Source organism: Pezoporus occidentalis, unplaced genomic scaffold (assembly GCF_034315485.1).
Source record: "Pezoporus occidentalis ecotype Australia unplaced genomic scaffold, CSIRO_AGI_Poc_V1 ctg5, whole genome shotgun sequence".
Lineage (NCBI taxonomy): Eukaryota > Metazoa > Chordata > Aves > Psittaciformes > Psittacidae > Pezoporus > Pezoporus occidentalis.
Window position 1 is genome coordinate 13098 of NW_026915835.1, and position 27701 is coordinate 40798.

General features: G+C 41.4%; 1 protein-coding gene across 7 annotated transcripts in view; it reads left to right on the forward strand.

The window, feature by feature from the left end:
* Nucleotides 1-4552: 4552 nt before the first annotated feature.
* Nucleotides 4553-27701, forward strand: part of ENOX1 (ecto-NOX disulfide-thiol exchanger 1) — a 371724-nt gene continuing 348575 nt past the window's right edge. The window contains exon 1 of one of the 7 annotated variants that reach the window (XM_062636831.1): nucleotides 4553-4851. The gene's annotated coding sequence lies outside the window, so the exon portion shown is untranslated. Of the gene's footprint in view, nucleotides 4852-4974; nucleotides 5112-5334; nucleotides 5598-5882; nucleotides 5913-7056; nucleotides 7123-27701 lie in introns of those variants that run through there. The other 6 variants (XM_062636830.1, XM_062636823.1, XM_062636827.1 and 3 more) reach the window with 6 other exon arrangements.

A 27701-nucleotide genomic window follows, 5' to 3' on the forward strand; every position in this document is an offset into this window, starting at 1 on the left:
TTTGTGTGGAGGTCACTGTTTGACCTTTGCTGTGGGAAGACTATGGTTCTTGTCAAAATCTTTTCATTCTAACCTTTAGTTTCAGATATCTGCCTGTGTTTCTGTTTGTGCTCTTCCTATTATCTTTGTCTCTGAAACATGCAAGACAGAAAAGGAAAACAGCTCTGTGGCATAGGTATCTTTTTTTACAACTTCTCTCTTCATGGCAAGTTAATCAAAAGCCCTGTGTGAAATCCCCTCTGAACACAGCATTCCAGCTTTTCAAGGTGTCCAACAGCTTTCAGGTAACCCTATCATGCTCTTAATGCAGGTTCCTCACGGTGCACATACTTCACTCTTTGTTTAGTAATTTGTACAAGGAGCTTTGTGGAACATAACTTGTTTCTCAGAACTCTGCTTCTTTTTAACCAGAGGGTTTGTCCATCAACCCAAGATAATCTAGCTCCCCCCTTAGCAAAAGCCTGAGGAAAGAGAAGGGTCACTCATAGGCTAACAGCACTTGGCCACCTTCATCTTATCTGGCAATTAGAGTCAATGTCCAGTCCTCCACTAGCCTGCTGCCAGTAGTGAGAAGGAAAATCACAGCTATGATAAAAGGATCAATGGTAAAAATCAAACTGATTTCACTGGGAACACAGTTTTAGCCCAGATACCTAGATCTAAGAAATAACCAGCTTGATCTCATGTGCCTCTGAAGTGAAGGAAGCAGGAGAGCTGGCTGCTTCTGTAGAGGGTTAAAGATGGTGCAGCTTGTCAGGTACTTAGTTTCAGGAAAGGCGAATTGCAAGAATAAAGGAAAATTTATGAAATAAAGCCAAAGAGGAAGGAACAGTGCAGCTTCACATCCACATTGGAGATCCTGGAGCCCAACTCAGCTCTGCAAAGGTTCCTTAGAATTTAGCACTCCCAGAACTGATAAAACTATTTAATTCTTATACTGTGTAATGAAGAACACATCCTGCCAAGTGCAGTGGTAGCTGAGTCTGGCTCTCTGTGAAAAGTTTGTCAATATTGGTGGTTGTTTCTTGCAATGACTTTTAAAGAGTTGAGCCATAGATTGGTGCTTGCTCAGTTGCTCTATCCACCTTTTTGGTATCAAGGTATTTGTGGGTACATATTGATATATTTCTTCCTAGCATTCCGTTTGCAGACCAGCAAAGCTGACCCATCAAGACAGATGTGCACATGTATTCCAGAAGAAAAATGATATTCTCAGTACGAATTCAAGTCTTGGGCTGTGAACTTGAGCATACCATTGTATGTAGAAGGCAAGGGTTGAGAACAAAATCAACAAAACTGGCCCATCTGCAGTCACTGGCAAAACTCCCAAGAGAAAGCCAGGAAGAAAAAGGGAATCAGGAGAATTTTTAAATGCAGTTTCCCCTTTTATCATGTTTCTAATCCCATTTTCTTGGCTTCTTTTTGTCTTCCTTCATTGTTGTCTCCAGCATGTACATTCTCGAGGCTTTATAATGCTTCATCTTAAGGGGGAACCTGAAGAGCGCATTTTGCCTGCTAACGAACAACCTGAATATTTTTAATCACCAAAGCCAATCAGAGGCAGGGGATTACAGTCGATGGAGGACTGAGATTTGCATATTAACAGCGCAGTTATTGAAGCTGCCTCGTATTTAGCGCAAACTGTGCCCTCCAATTCGCTGATGCCGGCTGCCAGCCAATGCACATGAGGGATTCAAAGGTCAGATGTATTCTTTAATTATTTTTTTTAAAGAGAGAACCATACATTGCTAATATAAACCACATGGTGAAACCCGTGTGCAGGAAGGAAAGAAAGCACAGAGACCCTGCTTGGTGCTGGCTCTGTAGCAGCACGGCCGCTGTGCCCCCTCATTGGCTCTGATGGGTCTATCCCTGCATAATGTATCATATTGTATATATTAATGTTTCAGCTTTACAGTTCTATTTCCATTAGGGGAAGATTGCCTGTGAGCCTCTTAGTGGATAAATAGGAATTTACAGCTTTCAAAAATTCTCTTAAAGCTTGCAGGATCCACAGAAGAAGGAATCACACATGACTATTTCTGAAGCTTTAAAAGGTCTAGAGGGCCTAATTGTGCTCTCAGATGTGTCTGTGCAGCTCTGACTGAAGTCTTGGGGTATAATGCATAGTTACGTGACAGCTAAAATGAGTCCTTTTTTAAATTAAACAAAATAATCCTTCAGTTATTAAAAAATTAGACTATAAAGTCTTCAGGGTCAAGCCAGCAACTTCCCAAGAGCTATTCAGAATGTGACAATGTGAGGCCTTGGCTGGAACCAGGCACCGTACCAACCTAGGAATGGCAAATGAATGCTGAAAGTGTTAGGGAAAAATCACACAAAGAGGGCAACATCTTCTTCTACAGATCTGTGCATGTGTGTGTATGTGCACGCACTGCTCCAGGCAGTGGGAGGTAAGGAGGGAGCAATCCAAAACTGTCATAATGAAATAACCTTATCAAGTGTTCTCATGCCTCTGTTAGTTACATTAAACAAGACCAACACTGGCAGAGACATTTTCTTTTACCTCTGTTTTATACTGAGCAAGGCTTATGCAACAGTCAAGAGAAGCGTGTTTAAACTCTGTGCCGTGGTGGTGTATGTGTGTGTCAGTGTTTCCAAGCACAATTGCATTCAGTGTAAGGAGAAAGATGAAGATGCAAATTTAATACAAATAAGGGAAATATATTCAGATACTGGAGTTTGTGTGATTTTTTAAAGCAGTCCTTGATTTCACAAGTTGGTTTACACTACACATGAAGGATGAATTGTGCATGAATCTCCCTGCAAGTTTTCTCTCTGCTTTCCAAAAAGGTGTTCACTCAGGAATGAACAGGCTTAAGGCCTGTGCTTGAGAAGACTGAACAGATGTGTTTTACTGTCAATAATATAGAAAAAGGATGCCCAAGTTATAATCATGTCTTACTTTCATCAGGTCTACCTCAACAGAAACAGTCCAACTTTTCCTTAATTCAGCTGTCTGTGACCATTAAAAAGAGAAGGGATGACCAGTCAGGAAATCAGCAATTCACACCTGCCTAGCTGGGCCAAGAGCAGCTTCTGCTTCCCAGCAAAGGTAGTTAACACTTACCTAAGCCATTCCTGTGTTTCATCTTCCATGCGTGTCTTTGTGTTACCCAGTAAAATTTGTGTCGGTTTTATTTGTTGTCACTTCTCAGACTGAAGCTGTGACACTAACCCTGCCAGCCAAGGGAGAAAAGCTACACACAGAGGCAACGCAAGCCAGTATAGTTTAAATCAGATGAGCCCAGCGGTGTGGAAATTGCTTCTGTTGCATAAGTGTGCTTGCTGGTAAACCCAAACCAAGGGGCTGGTTGAGCATATGTAATTAGCCCAGTGGATGTAATTCAGTACTGCTTTGGCAAAAAAGTACTGTGAAAAAAGAGAAGCAGGAGATTTTTCTATCAGATTTTCTTCCTACCACTAGAAATCATAGCTGCCGTGTGCGATATTCAGTATCTGATGTTAGTTTCCACCTTTCAGCCTCAGCCACTTTTCACTTACCAACTAATCGCCACCTAGAAGTGTGCTGAAACGTATTATAAATGGGCATATAAAGGCTCTCTCCAGCACTAAATCACAACCATCTCTCCAGAGGAAGGGGACTGCTTACAGCAGCTCTGCATGGTAATTCAGGCCAGGAGAAGGACAGGCTTTTCCCTTTCAAATAGCAGGAAGAGTTCAGATTAGCAAGCACCTTCTGCAGAAGGGAGCAGAGATGCAGCCACAAAAGCCTTTGCTAACTCCCTGCTCTGACAAGGTGTTCGACAGCATCTATAGCAGTAGCACGTGGCTTTGGGGAAGCACTTGTTGCCACCAGGCCCCTGGGCCCAGCACTTTACTCTGGGAAGGGCTGTCCTTGGCCACCTGCCCCATGGCTTTCGGGACTAAAGGTGAAGTCCCCTGCTCTTGCCACACTTGATAGGTATCTCCTGCCCAGGAAATGAATAAAGAAACAAATGAGACCTGCAGCAGCAAGATCTTTCCCGGAAGGGTGATGATTTTAAGACAAGGGCTAACTGGGGCGTGGGAGCTGTTGCAGATAAGACATGCAACTACTTCTCAAGGGAGGGTTTCCAGAGGAAGCACCAATCCCCTCGGATACGGTGTAGCTCCCAGAGCTACACTGGGCGCTGAGAACAGCGGTCGGGCGTGTTTGAGCGGCGGCCTCGAGCAAGAGTCGCGTCAGGATGCTCTGCAGGCAGTCCCGCCTGGCGCACTCCGGGCTCCAGGGGGTCCCGTCCCCCCTCCTCCGTCGTCCTCGCAGTGGCTCTGCGAGACCGCTCCTGGCTGCTCACCACCGACTCTCCCACCCCACAGGTGGAGCAGGGCGCACCTTCATCCCGCTTCTTGCGGCCCCACGGCCGACCCAAAGGAGGCAGTCGGGACCTCCTCGGCCGGGCCGCTGTCCCCGGGATGCCGTGAGGCCCCCCGCTTGCTCCCGCCGCCGGGCTGAGCGCCGTACGCTCCCCGCCCTCCTCACCGCCCCTCTCCCCCTTCCTCCTCCCCCCTCCTCCTCCTCCGGGAGCAGTGCCTCCCCTGCACACCTGCCTTGCCATTTGTCGGCGGCTTTGCTAGGAGGGGAGAATTTTCCCTCGGTCCCTTGCAGCATCCCTTCCCGACACACTCACACACACACCGATCGAGGCACCGCGCTGCCTGTGCATCGGCGGCCGCCGCCACCCCGGCCCCCCGCACCCCGGCTCCGCGCTGTCCCCGCCGCCTCGGGGCGTCCTCCGCCTGCTGCAGCGCCGCCCAACCCGGCAGCAGCCGGAGGGGGGCGGCGGCGGCGGCTACTCCTGCTGCTCAGCGGCCCCGCACCGGCAGCCGGTAGGTACGGCGGTCCCGCGGCGGCTGCCCGCCGCCGGCGGCTCCCGGCCGGGGAAGGCCGGGCTGGCACTGCGGAACGAGAGAGGCGCGGAGGGAGGGAGGGAGGGAGGGAAGAAGGAAGGGGAGGGCGGCGGGAGCCGGGCGAGACGCACTGTCCCAGCCCCGCCGGCGGCGCCCGCCTCGCCCGGCTTCGGCTGTGCTCTCCGGCTCTGCGGGGCCGAGCGCAGCCCCGGCCGCCACCCGGGCACCGGCTGTCCCCGGTGAGTCAGAAAGTTTGCTCTCCTGGGCGGTCAGGTTGTGTTGTTGTTTGGGGTCCGCCTGTTTAGGGTGGGTTTTATTCTCCCATTCCCGCTAGCGGGCTATTTATTTATTTATTTTGACCGCTCCCCCCCCGCCCCCTTTTTATGGCTATTATTTTAATTGCTGTTGTTACTGCAGCTGGAGGACGGGGTTCTGCTCCCGCCGCTGCCCCGCTGCATCCAGCAGCCCCCCTAGGGCACCCGCGCAGCGCACCCCGGGCAGCCGGGGTCGGGCCCGGGGCTTCCTCCCACTTGCGAACCCAGTTCCCCCGCCGAGAGTTCGGTGGGTCCCCGGCAGCGCCGCTGCAGTTTGCCCAACAGTTTCTGATGGCAGCTCGGGAGGCGGCTGTCCCATCCCTCTCCTCCTCTTCCTCCCCGGTCCCTGAGCGAGGGCTTTAAACCAGGGTTCAGCGGAGCTGGAGGTGGCAGGACCTCGGTGTGCCGCCCGTGAGGAACACCGGAACCGCTGGGCACCGGTTGGTAGCTGGAAGTGGTGTTGTCGTGGGTTACCAGCTGTGGAATAGCCGTGTCCTGCCTTGGCGAGGGCTGGGATTGCTTGTGGGTCGTGTCCATCTCTCCATGCTTTGATCTAGAATCGCTAGGAGTAGCTTGCTGTTGTCTGGGGTGGAAGAAGCTCTCTCGCCTTTTACTCTTTTGTTCTTCAATTCTAAGTGTGGCTTTGGTGAGGGCTCCTGGTTTCTGTGAGGAAGGTTAGAGGCTGAATGAATCCATCCCTGGGCAAGAGAGACAAGAAGCTTTCAGGTCCTTCCCAGGAATTGTGTATTTTCTATGTTGTGTGTTATTAGGTTTTGTTTTGTTTGTGTTTTTTTTTTTTTTAATCACTTGAAGTTCTGCTCTAATGTGTCAAAAGCTTTGATGTCCTTTGCAATGTACCTCTTCTTTTTTTTCCCCTCACATTTAAAATGGAGTGATAAAATGCATAGACATTAACAAATAAGTTGAAAAGACTTTGAAATAGTGCATGTTGTGCATGGTGTGAAATTGTAGATATACATAAAAGAGTAGCAACTATTCTGCAGGTTTTATTTAGAAATCTTTTTCTGTATGGCTTTGTGCTGAACTCTCTTCATCTGTCTCTCAGCTTTTAAGTATGATGGTGTTTTTGTTGTTGAGGTCTCGTGTTGTGTTTTGAGGATGCCTTGACAGGTATCCACATTAGCCTGGTTTTAATGATCTTTTAATCTTTCGCTTTACAAAGACTTGCCACTGTAAAAATACGTGAAATTTGCTATTGTGGCTTTTTAAGATCTCTTTTCCTGATGCTTTTGTTTATCTATTTATTTATTTATGTTACAACTGAAGGAGGGGGGAGGAGGAGTAGGGAATTGTCTCCAACTCTTCTCTCTGTCCAAATGTGTAAAACATATATGAATGCATAAAGAAATTAAGGCACTGAAACAACCCTGATCTGAATTCCAAGAACAAAAATGATTCCAGCGTGTGTGCTTGCCCGCACCAGGCATTCTGCAGCATGTGGTATTTGCAGAACTTGCGGTGCACAGTAGCTCTCGAGCAGTAGGAGGACGTTTTGTATCCTCAAGAGCAAAAGAGTCTTTGACAAGTTGGCAAAACTATAGACACAGTTGAGGAACGTTGATACACGTGTGAATGTATGTGTATATAAATATCACCAGCCTGCATAAGTTCCCTTTTCCTCAGGATAGTTTGTCTTCCTTAACCTGGAATATATCCATCCTTTCCCCTGAATTTTGAGGTGTTTTTTTTACCGTTCCTCTCTGTGTGCATGTGTTTTGATGCTAGTTTTAATCTCTCTGTAAAACAGAAAATAATCCAGTAATAGATTTAGAAGACTCTATTGCCAGGCAAACCAGGCGATAGATCATGAAATCAGACAATAGTATTTTGTTTCCTAGCAACCCCCTACTGCAAACAGAAAACAAAACGATGGTGGATGCTTCCACATCATGATAGCTATGTGTCAAGCCTCCAGGTACAGAACTACGAATTGTGCAGTGAGATTTGCTTCTATTTGTTTCAGCTGCTATAGTAATAGTCTCCTTTTGTGAGAAAGGGATTTGCTGGGGTAAGTGCAGTTAAATGGTTAACATTTCATTCTGCTCTCTTAGCTTTCTACCGGTGTCTGTTAGAATCAAGTGGGCACAAAATTTAAGTAGTAACTGTAGATTTTTTTTGCCAGTGAGAGTGATTTGAAATACCCTGTTCTTATTGCTGGATTATTTCTAAATCTGTGCTATTACAGACCCTTGAAAATCAGAGTTCTCATCTCCAGTATCCAGAATGCAGTATCTTTTTGGACTTTCATCCTTTAGTTTTGTGTTTAAACTACATTAGTTAGAATGTATTGAAAGAAACTTCCTTTGCCTCTCACAGGAACAGGAAATAAATTCTATGTGCTGCTTTGCTATGTTTATGTTCTTGGCACCCAGTTCACCCCTTCGAAGGGCTAGAGCTATCACAGTGCAGCAGGATCGGGTCCTAAGGCATGATCTTTCTAAAAAGTGCTTTTGATAATGCAGTAATTCCCTCAGTTAAAGTGTCTGAGCATTGAAATGGCATCTCAACCCTGGACCAATCTCAGATGCACTTTGTGCACTGCCATCTATCTGAAAAACAAAATCCATTAGTGCAAGCTGTGGATCTAACCCAGTATCGGTGCTTACTGCCCAGCGGGTTTCATCCTTCCAGCTGGCATTAGTGCTTAGAGTCTGCTAGGGATGCTGAACAGCAGTGGGGAAAGGAGGTGTGTAGGCACAGATGAGTAGTTGTATCTACAATGCAGCAAAGGAGTTTCTATACTTTTGTCTCTTTGCCACCTTTCCTCCCTCTATAGGAGAAAGTGGCAAAAAGTTGTTCACAGAGTTTTACCTACAAGTCTTTGCTATCCAGTGGTATCTGCATCCATCACACTGCAGATAAAACCAGTGATAATTTTCTTATTGGTTACACTGGTGAATCAGTAAAAAAATTAAGGTGTTATTTCCATCTGGGAAACTATAATATCACAAGAAAAATTTTCTGTGGGGATGGCAGTGAACATATATGCATTATTAAACAACGGTGTTTGTGCTAGGTGTGGGAACGGTGTTCTCTGAGCAACTTTGGGGTTCACAGCATTATTTAACAGAATCAATACACAGTCGCATACAATTCATTTATATTGCCTATAGGTATTTTTCTGGTTAATCTCAAGTACTGAGGTACAAAAGCATTCCAACAAATGCCACTTCAATAAGAAAGGTGAAAGTGGAATAGTTGGAGTATTATAATTCTGATAAATGTCAATGGGCAGCTATGTTTTTGCCTGTGTTTGAAATCACACGTTTTAATGTCATAGCATGTGTGGATGGTTTATCTTAGAACATGTTAACTGAATTTTGGGAGCCTTTATGGACGGAGAGGAAGTAATCATTTTCCAATTTTTCTTCTCCATTTCTTTCTCAGATGGCACTCCCTCCAAACCTTGAATCTCACAGTTAGGTAGCCCGCAGATTAAGCTTGGTATGGCTGCCTAATTGCAGGCCCCACTTAGCCTCTGCTGTGTTTACCAGGCAGCAGAATGAGGGAAGGCAAAGAAGACAAAAAGTAGAAACAAGGGGGAGAGAAAGATTGTGTAGTATTCTGCATGTAAACAATGGAACACATTTGGAAATGATTTTAAATACTCTCCATGAATTTCCCGTTACGCCAACTGCGTTTGAGGCTGGTGGTGAATGTAAAATCTTACATCTGCTGCCATGTGGGTTGGCTACTGATGGAAATAGTCAACTCATGACTAAAACAAAAGGCTAGTACCCTTTTCCCCCTAAAAACCCATCTTTCATGGAACAGTGAGTGAAGCCCATTGCATTTAAAGGCATTTGGTTGGTAGGAAACGGACAGCTTTGTTCTCACCATTTAATGATGGTTGTGGCTAATCAGCTACCTGGGAATGTGCTCCGTATCTTGCTGGGATACATACGCTTTTTCAGATTTGGCTTTAAAATACGTTTTTGAAGGAGGGTACTGCAATAACAAGAACATGGAGTTACTTAGTGCACGTTTCAATTCTATCGTCTTAACGGTTACCGTACAGTTGCGTATTTACTTAGATATTTATTTCCTTTTCTTATTTCAAAAAAGGAACAAGAGCATGATGTCAGGTTCAGACTGTCTTGAAGCTTCATTTTTAAATCCTGCAACATAAAAGCATTGAGCTGTCAATTCTTGCAAGTGATTACAGAAACTGAGGTTTTGCTTCAGCAAAACACTGACTTGCATGCCTAACTTCTTGGGGGTTTTTGTTTGTTTTTTGTATGTATGCTTAGTCTCATCTCTGCTTGCTGAGATCAACTGGATTTAAGCATGTGGTTAAAGTTAGGCATGTAATCAAATGCTCTGTTGAATAGGGGGCTTAAACAAAACCTGTAACCTTTGAAACAAATGTCTTGGCTTTGGAGTAAACAACTTCAGGAGACTTCATACAAGATAGTAGAGAGAAGGGAACAAATCTGAAGAAAAAGCAAGTTCACAGGCAAGGGCTATCAAATTGGGAACTTACTGACAGGTAATAGCAGTGCTGGAAGGGATCTAAAATTAAGAGCCATTAGGAAGTAATACATGAGTCTGCAATATGAATTGATTACAGAACAGCACAGTTTGTGCTTGAGCTGACAAGAAAAAGGTACCATGTCTGTGAACACAGAGGTGGGTTTCTTACTTTATACACATGCACACATCTGAAAACTGAATGTTGTAGCAGGAAGGTATTGGCAATTTGAGTGAAGCTCAAAGAAGAGTAACGAAATAACCTGGTGTCTGGAGGAACTAGCTTGAGGGGAAATATTAAAAAATAGACATATTTCTAGTCTGGCAATGAATATGGGGAGATAGGTAAACTACATGTAGATATTTGAAATGTCTTTTAGTCAAAGGGATCTGGGTGTTTTTTTGGTACATTACGTGAGAGAATAATAAGAGAATAATTCAGCTAGGACTAAATGGTGAAATTGAGGAAATGAAGTTTAAGATGAATTCTGGGCAAAATGTTAATAACAGAAAATTGTATTGGTGCCTGTGTTAGTCCAGGTGTAGTGAGAGGCCCCTATGCCTCTTCAGATCTTTAAAGTAAGAGTAGGCAAGTCACTAGCAAATGACTGGAGGAAGCAGTTCTGTGTTTTCAAGGAGACAGAGTACAAGATCCATCAGCTTTTTTTTGTGTCTATATTTTGGTTAGTTTCAGCTGAAGGTTGTAAGAGAAAGTAGGTCAGATACTCGGCCAACTATCCTTGACTTGATTTTTATCAAATTGCAATGTTTGTACTTTGGCCAAGTGGTTTCCAGTGCCAAGACAGTTGAGTTTCACACTTTTATAAATGCATGACTAGGAACAGGGTCATCATGTGGGCTCAGGTTATGTCAATGCTGGGATGTTGGTTGTGAAAGCATCTGCTACAGTAGATTTTTTAGTAAGCAGCTCTGGTTTATTAATTTGTTTGTTTTCCCTTTTGAAAACAATGAGCATGGCTGGTGGTGTAAAGGGCACAGAGGTGACAGCTTCTTGTTTGTTGACAGTTTCTGCAGCATTTTGTTTGATTGTCTAAGGAAGCTGACTGCCATCAGGTAGCAATGATGGATAGCAGGTACAGCTGCTTCCTTCCAGTATCCCCATCATGATGCCCTGATATCATACCAGCTGTCCTCTGTGATCTGGCTAGTCTGTGTGCAGTGGAAGTCCAGATGACAACTGCCATCAGTGACGTGTTTTCTGGGAGAGGCTGAGAGAGGAGGGGAGACATATGGATGATCTTTCTTAGGGTGCGTTGCTTTAAATGTCTTTGTCATCCATGTTGACTGAGAGAAGACTTAGCCAGGAAGGGTGCAGGTTTAAGGTGTAATGGTAGTTTTATTGATGAAACCCTGCCTGGAATGATATTATTACACTGGTTTCTGGCAATTCATTTTATGTGAAGCAATTATTCAGAAAAAAAATTGTTGTGCAGACTGGTATCATCAGGGAATGTTTGCCAAGAGCCATGCCAATTGCAGAGGAGGAGGTGGATTTTCCTTTGCCATGCTCTGTGGATACCTGAGAACCAGTTGTTTAAACAAGGCCTATTTTGCTAATCATAAGGTAAAAACAGGTGATTCAGAATAACCCTTCCTTGAGTGATAATGATTAGAACAGTGCTCTTGCAGGAGTATGACATACAAGGGAAATCTGATCTAGGGTAGAGCGGGCTGGTAAGATTGACTTCTGGTTTAAGTACTTGATGGTGCAAGAAAGGGGTGTTTTGAAAGTTGTAGAATCCAGGTTTAGGTCTTCTGTTCGCAGAATAAGGCAGAAAAAGTTGGTCTGTCTATTGAAAAGCAGTACACACCCAATACACCTCAGGTGTCTGCTTAAAAACTAATCCTCTGACAGGTAAGCCAGGTTCAGCCCTTGTGTTTCTGTCTCCACGGGGTGGTTGACAGCACTGGTGATAGAGGTCTGAGAAGGAGACTGAATGAAACTGGAAGAAGGTTTGGTGTTTTTTTTTTTTTTTTAGGGAGAACATAAAGATTAAAATGAAAGTTCCTGCTAATACATTGCTGATGTTTGAGGGACTTGTTTTTGATGGGTGGATGATTTGTGAATGGATTGATAAGGTGGATAACAGGAACCTATACAATTGGGTGGCTCAAGCTTGGTAGTTGCTGGTAATGAAACGGGGTAAATTGGTTTACTTAGGTTTTCCTGTGTATGTTAATAACACTCTTCTACGTAAGTATGTCCAAGATCAGTCTTTTTGGACGGAATCCTTTAGACTGAAAGATACCGTGTAGATTTAAGATTGTTATTCTGATGCCTTTGCAGGGAGAAGCTAGGTCAACAACAATCTTAATTACAATTTTTCTCTGTTAATAGATCTTTATTTTTAGAATTAAGTTAAATGAGGCTTAAAAACATTTTTATACAGGTACTTTTAACATAGTGTTAGCATTTAGAATGTAGGGTTTTGTAGACTAGATCTCATCAATCCATGATGAGGAACAGTTCTTCCATGGACAGAATGGATAATATACAACTAGTTTGGTATGATGGGTTGGCTTTATGTACATTTTAAAGGGCCCTGTGCCCTACACACAGTGGAAAAATGCTTCAGGACATAACATCTGCCTGGGGTAGAATACAGTGAAGGTTTAACAGTATTTTTTACAACTCTGTTTAGACTCACCCATTCCTGTTAGGATGCACTCTTTCAGGGAAGCAAAAAAGAAATGAAATAGAAGTAGCTGATAAAGGTGTGGGGTGGATTTAGGGAGGTGGAATGCAATGACCATAATGAAAGCATGCTCTTAGAGTGGGTACTGGTACTTTTACCCTTATAAGAAATATTTCAGCAATGACAGATAAGTTTGCTTCATCTGAAAGAAGCAGATTGCTTCCTAATATTTTGCTGGTCTGACGTTCTGTGAAATTGTGTTATATCCTAATTCAGTGGCTCCTCTGCATATAGAATAAGAGCTTGCTGTTTTCTACCAAGAGAAACAATTCCCCCTCATTCGGCAGTGGTAGAGGCCTGTGGTTTGGTGGCAAAGATCCATGGATTAATCTCTTCTGATCACTTATGATGGAAGCTGGCATTACTTCAACACTGACTCAGAAGAAAGAGTTTCAGAAAAGCATTTTCTGAGTAAGTGATCCACTTAGTTTATTGAGAGTTTTCCTTGAAGGTGTGACCCTTGCTTAGCAGTGACATCTGTGGGGATCACAGCCCAGGGTAGTGCAGTTATGGAAGCATCAAAAAATTGTGTGTTTATGGTCCTCTGCTGGCAAATAAGGATGTTGGGCACCTGTATGAGATGAGAACAAGTACACTGTGCAGAATTACTAGCTGTAAACGGGTGTCCTATTCATGCATGCTCACGCCTCTTCTGCACGTGCACATCTGGCTTCCACCATCTGTAAACAGAGGTGTTGGTGGCAGGCTGTTACATGTGAAAGCTGAAGAATTAAAGGTCCTGGGAAGTACATTTGATTTAGAAACTTCTTTATGTTGCCTTTCCCTTAGCTAACCTAAAATGACAATGTCTTAAGTTAATTTCATCGTAGCAAATGAAGGCACCCTTGGCCAGTTTTTTGGTTCAAGTTTATTCATATCTTAACAGTAAGAGAAAATTTCATTTATGCTGATGACTCTCTTTCTGCAATGTCGCCTCCTGTTTCGTATGAACCAGATAGCCATTACCATTTTATTTTGTTGTCAGCCTGTGAGAGAGCATGCATTTTCAGTTCCTAGAGAGAGCTGGGCTAAACTTGAGCTGATACACTTGAGGTGAAAGCCTTGGTGTACTGTTGCCAATCTACTTAGCTCTCCAGTTTCTTGCCAATTGTGTAAGGCTAATACTATTACAGAAAAACATGTGAAACCAGGTGCGGTGCGTATGTCATTAGTTGGGTCTTGCAGTTTTATTTTTCATGATGTGTTTGTTTAACTTCTGTATCATTTTGCAGAAGGTATGTAATGTGTAGTTTATATTGTTTCCTTTGCAAAATAGAAGGCAGCTGTAATTTCAGCCTAGGAAGGAAACTATTGACATTTTTTAAGTAAAAGAGAAAAGCTGAAAAATGGGCATTTCTTTTCAAGTTTCTTGGAAAATATTAAGGGAGATTATGTAACTGCATAAAGTATCTAGGGAAAAGGAAAGAGAAGGCTCGATAATGAAAGAACGGAGTAGCTGCTTAATGTAATCCGCTCTCCATGGATAGCAATGAGAAGGAAGAGAGTGGAGAACTGCACGGTCAGAGCAGCATCTGGCAGGGCAGCTTCGTACAAGGCCAGTTTCACAACTAGGTTTACCTTTTCTGTAATAACAAAGTTGATTCTGTTCGGTACCACACACTACAAATAAAATAGAAATGATAAGAGTAATAATTTTCAGGCTCATCTTGCCCAAGAATGAAGGGAGTAGTGTGACGTGAATCAGTCAGCCCACTGCGATCAAACAGTTCTTCTGTACCTAGACTATAAATGTTGCACGAGTAGCTAGACATAAACGACTAGTGGTCATCTTGAAATCATGCAGAAAAAATCCGTTCCTCTTGGTTCTTCAATGTCAGACAGGCTGAAACTGAATGTTGAATTGAAAACAGAAGCTTGAATTTGATAATCCTGAAGATGAGATGCTTTGACAACCCTGTCATCATTGAACTATAGCTGTGATGATCACTGAAGTCACTGTTCTAAGTTGCTTCAGTGGCTTCAGCATTATTTTGTGCTAGAGAAATCAGTTTGTCTTTGTTATCAGGGAGGACAAAGAGTATTAGCCACTCCTGTCTTAAACACTAGGAAAATGATGGCTACAGACTTGGTAAGAAACTTCTTTTCATGCTAACATTGCTGTCAGCATAACACAAAGTGAACAATATAGAATGAGATGTGTTGTGGCTTAAGCCTGAGGTAAGCCTGTGTGTATTGCCCTTTTAAAGACATTTAAATTTGCTAGTTTGCTGTTAAATGGGTGAAGGAAAAGGGAAATGCAGAACTAAAAACACTTCTATTAAAGCAAGGTGGTTCAGTGAATATGCACAGTGTTCAGGGAGTGGCTCTAAGCATCCATTCAAGGACAAATACAGACCTTTTGTAACACTCTCAGCTGTGTCTCTAAGGGATGCCATGGGATGATTGTACAACAAGGAGGTGTTCTGTAAGTGCCTGAGGAGCAAGTGTAGTAGAGGCAGGAGCAAATTGAAATGAGAACTTCTGAAGTAGGTTTGTCCTGATGCTGAGTTCATCTTGGTGAGAAAGAACCATCTGTGTAATTAGGAGTTGGCTGGAAGAAATAGTATTTCTGCTTCCTTCTTTCGGTTACTCTTGGACATCCTGTGAGTAAGATACTTCTTTATTTTTGCCTCTACTCTGTGATCCTCAGTAATGTCAGTTTATCTAAACTGAAGTTGAATGTGTATTTTGTAAAAAAAAATTTGTATAGGAAGATACTCCCCAGAGAATCGGTAATCTTAGGAAGGCAACTGGTCATGGTTTCAGAGGGATTTTGGCCAGCTACAGCCTGATGACTGGAAAATTTTCACATGGAAATTTTCTTCCTCTAACTTACAAATAAATAACACCAAATATTTGAGAAAAATACTGAAGGAGGCCTCAGCAGCTGTAGAAACTGAATGGCAAGACTGATGCTTTGAATGAAGACCGGGAAGAACTCTGACATATGGGTGAAAAAAAATCTGCAGTGTCCTCAGTGAGTAGAATAAAAGTAACAGGCTGAATATGTTGCAAGAAATAACAAGTTTAGGAAAAGTTTTCCAATGGTAAGGATTCAGAGGGGTCCTAGAATGGAATGTATGACACAATGGGCCTTTGCCAGTTGAAGTCTTAAAGAGCGTGGTAGAGTTAACTGTGTTGTCTTTAAAGAATGCAGCCGATGCTGTTGCATAGCTGTTTCCAGCTGTATTTGCCTGTGATTCTCACTAAGCCTTACAGTGAGTGGGATGAAAGGAAGTGGGACAGTCAGAAGGAGCATGGTTTCATAACTTAAGCTGAAATGCAGATGATCAGTCTGTTTGTGTCAGAACAGTGGAATATCTAGCAGACAGATTACAGGAGGCACTGGCGGTTAAACATGAATGTTTCAGACTTGAAAATATTTTCTTCCCTGCCCAGCTCAATATGGAGCATTTTGCCATGTTGAAATGTTAGTTAGGCTTGAAACATTTTGATAAATTCACTTCTTCATGCCTGAATCCTTGCTAACACAACTTGAGGTTCAGCCCTGGATGGTGCAAAAGCATCGTAAAGGCAGAGAGAAAACTAATGTCTTCAGAAAGCTTATGTAGACATGTCCCAAGTTGTTAAACAAGCACAACTAAAGAATGGTAGACCAGGCAGTTTGGAGACTTGGGATTCAGCTATGACATTTGTTTTTTGGTGTGTTTTATTTAGAGTTGCATGCTTTCAGTTCTGGACCATGTTGGAGGAGTACTCCTGTTACAAAATTAAGTAGTCTGTGTTTTGTTTTAGCTAGCAAAAGCCTTATAGACTCTTACAGTATTTCCAGTGTCTGTCTTTGGTCAGAGGAAGAAAGCTGCCTGTGTTTTGGCAAGTGTGTGGGGAAAAGATGGAGGGTCCATTAGACCCCAGGTTCTGCTTTTCTGCAGATGTTCACTCCATAGCTAGTAGCCAAAGTAGTGTGTGGACCAATAAAAATAACATAATATGTTAAGACTACCAGAATATGAGTTCTTTTGGCAGAGAATTTTGAACTCTCCTAGAAAACTAATTGGTTCCTCTGTATTATGTGTTGATAGTGGATGCATCCTTTTTACATGAGTAATGAGTCAAATATTCTGTCAAGATGTATGGGGCCATATTCTGATCTCCAGTTATTTAAATTTTGAGTAATTCAAGAGCCACTTCTGATTTACATTACAATAACATTACAATCTGATTCTTGTTTGTGGGATTTAAATATGGTTATAAAAGGGATATTCATCTTTGTTTTCTACATGTGTAGCAAGTTACCTAATTAATCCAATACTGTCTTCATTCTGGAGGAGGCTGTTTAACTTGAATTTTGTTGTCAAATACCATACAGACAAGCTCATATGGTGGTAATATTAAATAATGATAGAGTTACCCAAATACACAGTTCTATCAATAACTTGAATTACAGTGTAACTCCAATTGTTTTCAGTAGAGAAATACCACATTGCTGAAAGGAAGAAAGCACACTATTTTTGCAGTCACTATGCAATTAACTCATATAACCTCTATACTCGTCATGCTTTGTATAAGATCTAGGGTGACCAATTGTAGGTCACTTATATGAGAGCAAAGATCCTGGGGACTGAGAGACAGTTTATTAAGATAATACTGTGGTGTGAAGATCAACTGTCACAGCAGCTTCCAATGAAAGCATGTCTGTGTTTACTGTATACTGCAGTAAATGAGAGTTGCCCGAGTTGGGGTGTTTTGAATACTAGAAGAAAAAATACTAGAAAGAATGAGTAGAATAACCAGATAAATGGTGGTGATCGTGTGAGCTTGGAGCCAGCATGTTCACCTCCTTTGGTGGTGATTGCTCTGTGGATTTTCTGATGCAAAATTGAGTACCTACCATTCAAACCATGGAGCATTTCATTTTTCTCTATTATTCAGCCATTTATTTTCATGAAAATGAAGGGACTCTGCTGTCAGTTTTGGAAGCTCTTGACCAATGTCACCCAAAGTTATTGAAGAGGAGGAAAGAGAAAAAAATGAAGATGCAGACAGAGCATTGTTTAAGCTTAATTCTCAGAAAATAGGGCTAAAACATATGTTGTGCAGACATTTCTCTTTCAGATAGAAAAAAAAAAGCTGAATTGAATTCTTTCATCCATGTCAAGGAGCACAAAGTGTGTTGTCACTTGCTGGTACCTCAGTGTATTTGTCATTGGGAAGCCCACAGCAATGTGCTTTCTAAATGGTCTATGAAAAATGGACATAAAATCTGCTTAAAACAAAATAAGCTTGTTGCTTTTATCTGTTATAGCAAAACAAAGCTGCTACAGTTTGTAAACTGCTTGTTGCCCTTAGAGTGTGTATAATGGCAATTCTGGTGCATCACAACTGACCACAGTAAGAGAAGCAAGTTCTTCCTCACAATGCCTCTTTGAATTTTCTGTGTAAGTTTTTCTTCTAAAAAATCTTTGATAATGTATAGTTAAGTTTGAAAGAGTGCTATTTCAGCTTTACAAGAGCATCACATTTTTCTTTCTGAAGCACAAAGAAAACTCCACGCTTAAGATGCAGTTTTGCAAACCCTTCCCCCTTCTTCAAACATTCATATGGAAATACACTATTAACTGTGAAATTCCCTAGCAACCTTAGCAGCCTAGGAGAAGGGATCCAAACCCCAGCAATACTTCATTCTCAAGAGAATTTGTTCTGTCTATTGTTTATACTCATTATATTCTAATAAGCAATTTGAGAAATTCTTTTCAGGGTCTCTCTCTCAACTGCAATGGTTGGTTTGTTGTAATGATGCAATATTCACTGGTGGAAAGGAGAACCCAAAGCTTCTCTCTTACTGTGTATCTCTGGAAAGCCTTCAGAAAATCCACTTATTTCATGGTGATTCCTTTGCTAATTGCTTTAACAGCCTTTTTTTTTTTTTGATTTTGATTAATTAGTCATTGGCAGCTGATAGAAGAATAATTAGTACTTTATAACAAGAAAAATGGTTTGATAACTCCTCTTAATGGGAGAACTCATAATTTCAGCTACATGGTGGCAATAGTATGTGCTGCTATGTGTAGTACCATGGTGTTTTTTATGCCTTTTAATTCTTTTACATAGTAAAGACTAGTCATCCTAAAAAATCCAGAGCTGATGCCATGGTATGCAGTGTCTCAGGTGTTTAAGTGCAGAAAATCATTCAGGTGCTGCTTTAGCTCAGCCTTAATCCCATGGGAATTTAGAAGTTCTGGAAAACAGTCCCACTGCTTGACAGAGATAGGACTGAGCCCTGAGCCATCAGCACTGAATGAAACTTTGTTAGCCAATGAGTGAATTTCACTTGCTTTCCTTCCAGCTCTGGTTTATAGAATAATTTCTGGGGAGGAATGTGGAGTTGTGGTAGTTTGTAGGGTTGCGTTTTATTTATCTATCCATCTATTTGTCTATGTACATGTGTACCGACCTACCTATGTACCTATTTATCATTTTAAGCAGCTTCTCTCCTTTTGTTTTGATAACCCTCTTATCTCTTTCTCTTTGTATCTGTCTGTCCCATGACTTTTTACTGTGATCTCCATTTCTTTTATATTTTGAACTTCCTATTTTCTGCTTAATGCAGTGTTCTCTTTATTACTTTCCTTTTCTTTGTTCCCTTCATCCTTTCTATTTACTTTTCCCAATTTTTCTATTATGAGGCTCTGTCGTGAGGAACCTAATTAATTTATTTCTTCAGGGATAAGAATGTAGACCTTATTTTTTTATTACTATTTTTCTTTAGTTTTTTATTTGAGATTTGACACAGGTACTCTCTCTCTGGAATACCTTTTCATCTCCTCTAATTTCTTTTTTTTTTTTGTGCACGTGACAGAAATGTGCCCGTGCCGTACAAAGTGAAGATGGGGAGTGGATGTAGCCCATCAGTGCTGTATGGCCACACTCAATTTCTTCTTGTTCTAAGGCTTAGAAACTTGAGCTTCTCTCTCAGGATCAGGATTGGGGTAGGCTGTCGTGTCACTTGAGTTCCTTGATCTCAAAACTATTTTCTGAATAATAATCTTCATTTTGCTCCTCAAATTATAGAAGATCAGTAGTATAGGAGGCTGCCTGTGCCCAGTGTAATGGTTATGTACAGTTGTCAGACTTTTCATGTTCTTCCTTTACGAAAGGTGCTTGCTTTTATGTAGGGATCCTTACTTTGAGGCAGTTGTTCCACAGGAAAGAATATTTGGATCATACGGGACTTTTAATCATCTTTTTATGTGGTTAAATCAATTTGAGAAATGTGGTTATGTATCGTTAAGGTCCATAATCTTAAATGTTCGAAAACCACACTTACATGTCTTTAGTATCAAAATTTGAGTGCGAAAGAGTTAGTACTATTGAAAAGCTAAATGAGTGGTGAGTCAAAGTAATTAAGGGAAAGTAAATAATCTCTAAGGTTCTCATTCCCCATGAAACTAATTTCATATCTTACCCTTCATGTATTTAAAAATAGTTCCCTGCTAATTCAAGATGCTTGTGTACTATGTGTGTGAAGAGCACTTCAGTCCTATTGAAAGGATGGCAGATTAAGGAGCCATTTTCAAAGGGGTAATTTTTACTTACTTTTTTTTTTGTATTTTAAGAGACACATTCATTTGCGCAATCTAAGTGAACAAATCTTGCTGGAAAAACAGCTTGAGATGCATGCAAGGCAGCAGGTGATCAGCCAATAATTTTGTGATGGCTTATGGCTAGAAAGCCTTTGTTTTGGTCTTTAAAGGCATACAAACGGCAGTACTTTCTCAACAGAAGTGGGCTTTTTTCCAGTCTAGTAAGGCCTTAAATGTTCTGCTATACGTGCTTTCTTGTTTTATCTCCAAAAGATCTGTTTTGTCTTTGTAATTCTACTATTTGGAATACAGATTATTTTATTTTTCTTCTTAAACTAAAAAAACATTCTTTGGAAGGTGGATGGAATATATTAGAAGGACTAGACTGATCTGGAGCTGGAGATCTGCTGTGCATGAGTCTGACGGTGGTCTGATGGGAGAGTGACAAGACTGCACTGTCAACTCCATCAGGATCTTGAGTAGTTATCTTAAGATGGATGATATATGTTCATGACATGTCCCCAGGTTTCTGTGCAGAAGAAATGTCAGTTCTTTATTTCTGTGTACGTCTTGCCCTTTAACTCCTGAGGTTTTCTATTGCCCGAAGAGGCGTATTGCATATATAGGTTTATTTTGCTTACTCTTGGAGATGCAGGTAATGAAATGAGGTGTCAAGGCTGAAATAGCAAACGGACACTGGCTCATATGCACGGCTTGCGTGAAGAGTGGTAGTGTGCTAAGATGTGTGTGGGGACTGCACAGGCTTGCTCTGGGCATGTAACATAAGTGCCTGCATTAGGAGCTTTCGCAATATATGTAGTGCAGCCCCTTGGTCTCTGAATTGCCTGCTTCAGGTGTCTGAGTATCTGCTGAGAGTACAGAAACCCTAGAATTACAAGGTTAAGTCACAGTGAAGTTACATGTCTAAAGTAGACAGTCTGGATATATCTCCTCTGCATCAGATAATGATACTGTGTGTTACTCATTAAATAAGGATGCTAACCTGTTTAATAGTGAATTCAGAAGAGCTGAAGACAGTATTTTTTGCCAGATCTGCAGCCTTTCAAGACAAGCTGGTAAAGCTGTTTTTTAATGCAAGTTAACAGAGGCTTTCCGGTTTATTAATTACAGATCCTCATGCAAGTTTAGAAGGACTGGAACTTAGTGCTTATGTCCTGCTGTCATCTTCATGCTGCCTGAGATCAATGAGGAGTTCAATGCAGAAGAAGTCAATGCTTGGGCAGAGCCCTGCAGATATGGTGAAAGAAAATAAAACCATTAGTATGCTCAATAATGTAAATGTAAGAGAGAATTCTGTGACCTGTTATCTGTAGCAGGAAACCTGCTTTTTATTAATCAATCAAGAAAACGTTAAAAATAATTGGGAAAATGACTGTAGGGAAGGAAAAACGTTAAGGAATATTAGTAGGAGGCTGATACTGTTTGTGAAATCAGACTATTCTTAAAGCTTTCATATGCTTTATGTAGTGTATAGAAAAATGTAATTCCTTTTTTCCTCCTGAGAGAAGCCATGATTTTATCTCTGTAATTGAAAATAATGTCCAAAGTTGCCTCTTAACTAAACTTACATGAACCCCTTTTAAATCAGTTGTTATCTTTCAGTGAATTTCTCAGTAAGTGTTGCTGCCTGCGCTTGGATGTCATGATTCTATACAGAAAATAAGGCTGAACACGTCCTATTTATGACTCCAAGCACAGCATTTCTAGCCTAATTATGGTGGCATTTGGCAGTGATGCTTTATTTAAAGGTGCTTGTTGGTGTTTATATCATAAATTGTGTCAGCTTGAATGGCTTAATTCATGCCTGGCAGAAGTCTGCCTAGCTATCTCCTTAGTAATTTCTTTTCCTTTTATTAAAAATTCTTAAGTGAAGGAAAAAGTTTTGAGGTCAGAGCTTCTTTGGTCACATCTGTTTGTCTATCATTTATTTTTATATATATATATGTATAAGTTACCCTTTCCTTCATTTCAAAACTTACTTTTGTTGTGCAACATGAGTGATTGCTGTTCAGTGACTTGCATCACTCTCAGCACTTTGGGTTGCTCAGAGAAAGCCATGACAGTGAAAAGAGGGAAAGAAAACACAAGAACATATGAAATTGTCTACATTGAGCAATCTGTATGCAATGCTACTGATGAGCAAAGATGATTTCAGTCACCTCAGTTACTGCAACTGGGCAATATTAATTTAGGGACTTCTTGTTTACTATGGATGTTGCGAAGTGAATTCCTCACAGTTCTACAAACACTGAGCAGTCCCTCTAGACATCAGGCAATAGTGGTATGTGTCATACTTGCATTAATATACTAAACTATTCTGTTATTTCCCACTGCATAATGACCAGCGCTAGATCCAGTTTTATTTATTCAACATTTTTGGAAGACATAGGAAAAAAAAATGGATCCAACTGGACTCAACTAGCAAGTAAGCAGTTCCTTCAAAAAAAACCCCAAAATCCAAACCAGTGAATTTTATAGAAATACTGATAAAGGTGGGATTTTCTAAAGCATGTCCTTTTAAGAGTTCTCTCTTTTTTTTTTTGTTTAGGCAAAGGGCCCCATCTGAAGTCTGTTGAACTTAATGAGAGTTTTCTGAGTCACCTTCTAATGTCTGTTTAAGGTTGTAGAGGCTCCCAAAGTGGTAATGCTGAGAAGTGTAATTGGCCCTATAAATCTTAGTGGATCATTAATTCTAAGTCTCAATAATGTTAAGACCAGGATGCATGTAGCTGAAGCAGAGTGATGAGCGTAGTTGCAAGATTTATGCAAGCATTTTCTTGCTTTGGTTTGCTCAATAGTAGAAATTATTTGTAGTTTTGGCTCGGAAGCTTGCTTTTTATCTTAACATGAGTTTACATGTATCACCTGTGTGTTTCTGGAAATATATAAAAGCATGTTTTTGAGGGAGATGGATGGGATTTTTTCTTTTTTTTTGCCTATGAAGAGGTAATAGAACATGACTTGGCATCATTTAACTGTATAAAAGCAGCTTTCAAAACTTTACTGTGCCTAACACATTTGCTCCTAATAATCATAGAATGGTTCAGGTTGGAATGGACCTTAAAGATCATCCAGTTCCAAACCCCCTGCTTGACCAGGTTACTCAAAGCCCGTCCAACCTGGCCTTGAACACTGCCAAGGATGGCGCAGCCACGACTTCTCTGGGCAACTTGTGCCAGTGCCTCACCACTCTCATAGTGAAGAAGATGACAGCTCAAATTTTAAAGCATATGTGTAAGTTTTTATTTGGCCCGTGGCGATGGGATCCTGAAGTTTGTAGTGTCTGTAGCTGCCATGCAGGTACACCCCAAAAGGGAATGTCCTTATCAGGGTGCATTATGAATCCATCATTTCTGCATGCACTCTGTGAGATTTGCCAGCTAATGAAATCCTTGCCATTATTTACCATTATCCTTATTATTTTATTTTTCACTGTGTTCCTTTGGGGAGGGGGAGGAAAAAGGCATGACTTCCCTCAGTGAGAACTTCTTTGTTGCTTCCTGCAATTGGAAATTATTGTCCCTCTTTCATGGTATGAGGTGGGAGTGGTTGTTGCTATACAAGTGTATGAGCAAGGAGTCAAAAAAGAAAGTTAACCAATGCAGTGGCATTGGTTTATGACTTTTGCATTATGTCAGTTAACTGTCAGCCATGTGTTCAATCCATCTTAAAGTCTCCTTTGATCTTTCCCATTGAACAAATTTTACCCTGCTGTGCTTCGGTACCCTGCCAGGGATTGTTCAGGGAGATGACCTTTGCATCATACCTCCAGGGCCCCCAAATAACCCCAGTGTATCCCAGCATAAACAGACCACTGCAAGGAAACAGTTAAGATAAAAGAATACACAACCACACAAAGAGTGATCAAATTCAGAACAGCTGTGTAGCTGCTTGAAGACAAACCTGTGCTCCTGTAAGAGGACAGGTCTGGCCTGGTTGCAGAAGTTGTTGGTCTTTAAGAAGCCCTCAGTCAGTCTGAGGGTCACATCAAATATTCCCAAATAAAAGGTTCTAAAATGTTTACCGTACATACCTAAGCAGGACAGATCTGTAGTTTTCAAGATTGGTAGTATTTCATTTCATGTGATAGAGTTCCTTCTGCTATTTTTGGATGTAAATCAGAGTACAGCCCCAGGTTCCAGATTATATAGCATTTTCCTAGCAAAGAAACTTGCCTGGGGATAGTGGAGCTCTCTTTGTTTAGCTTTACTATTTAGTTTATGAAACCTTCTTGGTGGTTTTTTCTTCTGTTTATGCCACAGAAATTAATTTTTTTTTTTAAAGCTACAAATATGGTAGTGTTTGAGTTAGTGTTCGAAAGTGTCTTTCCTTTTCCTACTTTCATTTCAGAAATAACAGGATCAAGATAAGAACATCGCAGGATCAACACACTCCTCTGGGTTGTCATTACAGTGACAGAAAAGAGACGTATAGTGAAACTTCACTTCTGTGTGCTGTATGTGGTGTCATTCCCTTAAATGATATGAACAGGAGAATTATCCCAGTGGATGTCTGTTATGATCCTTCTCTCTGGAAAGGTTGTTGATAATTGCTGTTTATCGTTTTAGAGAGGATTTGTTCAAATATATCTTGAGTATTCATTTTCCATAGATTTGTGTCTAGGGAACACAAAAGTGACAACAAGAAGTGTGCATGGTAGAAAATAAGTTTGCACAGCAGCAGTTTTCAGTAGAACTGAAAGAAGGAAAGAAGGAGAAAAGTCCTTTCTAATTATTTCTTTTTTTTACAACTTCAGCTCTTTATTTCCTGTCTCAGACCCTCCATTTTCACCTCTCTGCCACCCCCCCCATCCTGGTTATGGGCAAAAGTTCCTTTCACTTAGTGAAAGCTGGGGAAAGCTCAGGAGCATTCATAAGAATTCTGAAGTCCAAATACTTTCCACTGTGTGTAGCAAAGTATTAATTTTTTTTTCTATTTAATTTTTTTGTTGTCAAATTGTAGGTGTTTTGACTACATCTTCAATGTTCTTTGCATCAAAAATGTTGGTCTTCCTTTTTGCAAGCTCTTAGGAAAACACATCTGAGGGGAGGGAAAAAAAATGTATAGTTTGTATCTTCAGACTGCTGCTTTATTGAGATAAGAATGTAATTGAGTAAGGTTTGATTTCCGATCTTATTTGCTTGGCTGCACAAACTTGTATGTCATATACATATCACAGAGGATATTATTGTGCTTTGGTGCATTTTCTTCCCAGAAAGAAGTGTAGATCTTACTGTGGCATCTGACAGGAATTTTAGACCAGTTTAGAGCAAGAGGTAAAAAAAAAAAACAAACCACCTCATGAAGAACAGCATACTTGCCTTAATTTTAGATGTTATCATATTTCTGTATAATACCATTGGCACTGTAGACAAGAAATTTGAAAATGGAATTTGGTTTCTTAATTGTGGGGATTTAGGAAGGACTGAAGGAAAGGCAGGCTTTGGTTGTGTTTTATTTCAAGGTTAGATCAAAACTACAGAATTCTGAGTGAGATGGAATCTTTTTCCATACCGAGAAGAAGGAAATCTGGTGATCTAATTACTAGATCACCCCTGCTGATGAGAAGTGCCTAGGTTCTGCATTAGTTTAGCCATTTACTCAATACAACTTCATCTGGGGTAGAAAAACCCAAGAATGAATCTTCTGTTACAAGAAAGCAAGTTTTGCTGATGCTAGCTCACTGTCCTGTTGATACAATTACATGCCATGAACACAAGCCTTTTTTCATTTTGGAGTTGCTAATTTCGGAGTTCACCAATGGACTTGCTTGATTTGTCAAAAACAGCTTGAGCAAGGAGTGAGAGTTGGGTTGGAAACTGTTGTATTTATGGAATCTCAGCATTCAGCTTATGAATTCTGATTCAGTTGCTTTATCATGCAATGCCTCAGGCAATACGCTGTTGGGGCCCAGAGCAGGAGTGATAGATGACCATTAGCCTTGATGGTGCCCACCGAAGTGGGAACAACTGGTGCTGGAGTCTTAGGAAAAGAGGCTTTGGCCAAATTACCCTGCAGGGAAAGCAGTGGGAACATTCAGTATATTTTCCAGAAGCAGAACAAAGAAAGTTTATAAACAAGACCCTGGGGAACTTGCAGAACTTCAGGAAGCTAGGCTGACTTCTGCAGGAAAGAAGTTTTCTTTGCTTGACTGCCTAGCCTTAGGAGGAGGGAAATGCCCTGTGTAAGTGATAGGGCAAAGTGATGAGATTCACATATATGAGGAAAAAATAATCCCATATTCCTTGTAGGTTCCAGTGTAAACATGCTTTAGGAAAGGGAAGCAGAGAAATAGAAGTACGCAAGGTAAATCTGTGTTAGCTCTGAACTATAAAGCCTGAGTGTTTGTAGGAACACAGTCATTGGAAATACTATGATTTAACTAGGGTGGGATTCTTTAGTATCTTTGCATGCCCAGATAACATTTCTTTGAAAAGATAAAGGATGGGAGGACTGTCCAAAAAGCATGTGTCACACAGCTCAGGTAAAGAGCAAACACTTCTTGCTAAAAGCTGCCTGGGGACATGCTGGCTGAATCTGTTGGGACTTGAATGCATTCAATTTACTGAATGTCTAGCTGGGAAATCCTTCCTGAGCTTTATGAAAATGTGTGAAAATATGCTGTCCAATTCAGATTAATTTCCATAGAAAAAGCTAGGGCATTTTACTGCAAATCGTGTCTTGAACGATACAAATTGAATACTAGGTTGGAAGGGACCTCAAGGATTATCTGGTTCAACCTGTCTTGGCAAAAACACAGCCTAGACAAGATGTCCCAGCACCCTGTCCAGCTGAATCTAGAAAGTGTCCAACACTGGGGAAGCTACCACTTCCCAGAGGAGGTTATTCCGACGGCTGATTGTTCTCGTTGTGAAAAATCTTCTTGAATCTCCCTGGGAGTAACTTGTGCCCATTACCCCATATCTTTTCCATGTGACTCCTTGTAAAAAGGGTGTCTCCATATTCTTTGTAGCCACCCTTTAAATACAGAAACATGGTGATAAGGTCTCCCTTGAGCCTTCTTTTTTTAAGGCTGAACAAATTCAGTTCTCTCAGCCTCTCCTCATATGGCAGGCTTCCCAGTTCTTGGATCACCTCAGGGCCCTCTCCAGCCTGTCCACATCTTTTTTTTTGTCCAGTAAGGACCAAACCACCAAATATTCCAGGTGTGGCCTGACAAGCACTGAGTGGGATGGTGGCTTCTTTATCTCTACTGGTAATACCCTTGTTGATGTAACCCAGCATCCTGTTGGCTTTCTTTGCTGCAACTGCCCGCTGTTCACTCATATTGAGCCCCCAGGCCCCTTTCCACAGAGCTGCTTCCCTGCTGGGTTGATCACAGCCTGTGCTGCACTCCTGTATTGTTTACCCTGGTGCAAGACTTTACACTTGTCCTGTTGAACTTCATAAGTTTCTTGTTAGACCAGTCTTTCAATCTATCCAGACCTTCCTGCAGGGTAGCTCTTCCTTCTGAAGTGTCCGCTTCCTAACTCAATTTGGTATTGTTGGCAAAGTTTCTCAGGGTACACTTGATCCTATCTTCCAGATTATTCATCATGACAGTGTTTGGCCCAATATTGATCCCTGGGGATGCCACTAGTCACTAGCTGGAAAATGAGCGATTCACCACCACCCCCTGGTAATCAGCCAGTTACCTACCCACTGCACAGACCACTTGTCTAGACCATAACACATCCATTTCTCTAGGAGGAGGCTGTAGGAAACCATATTGAAGGCCTTGG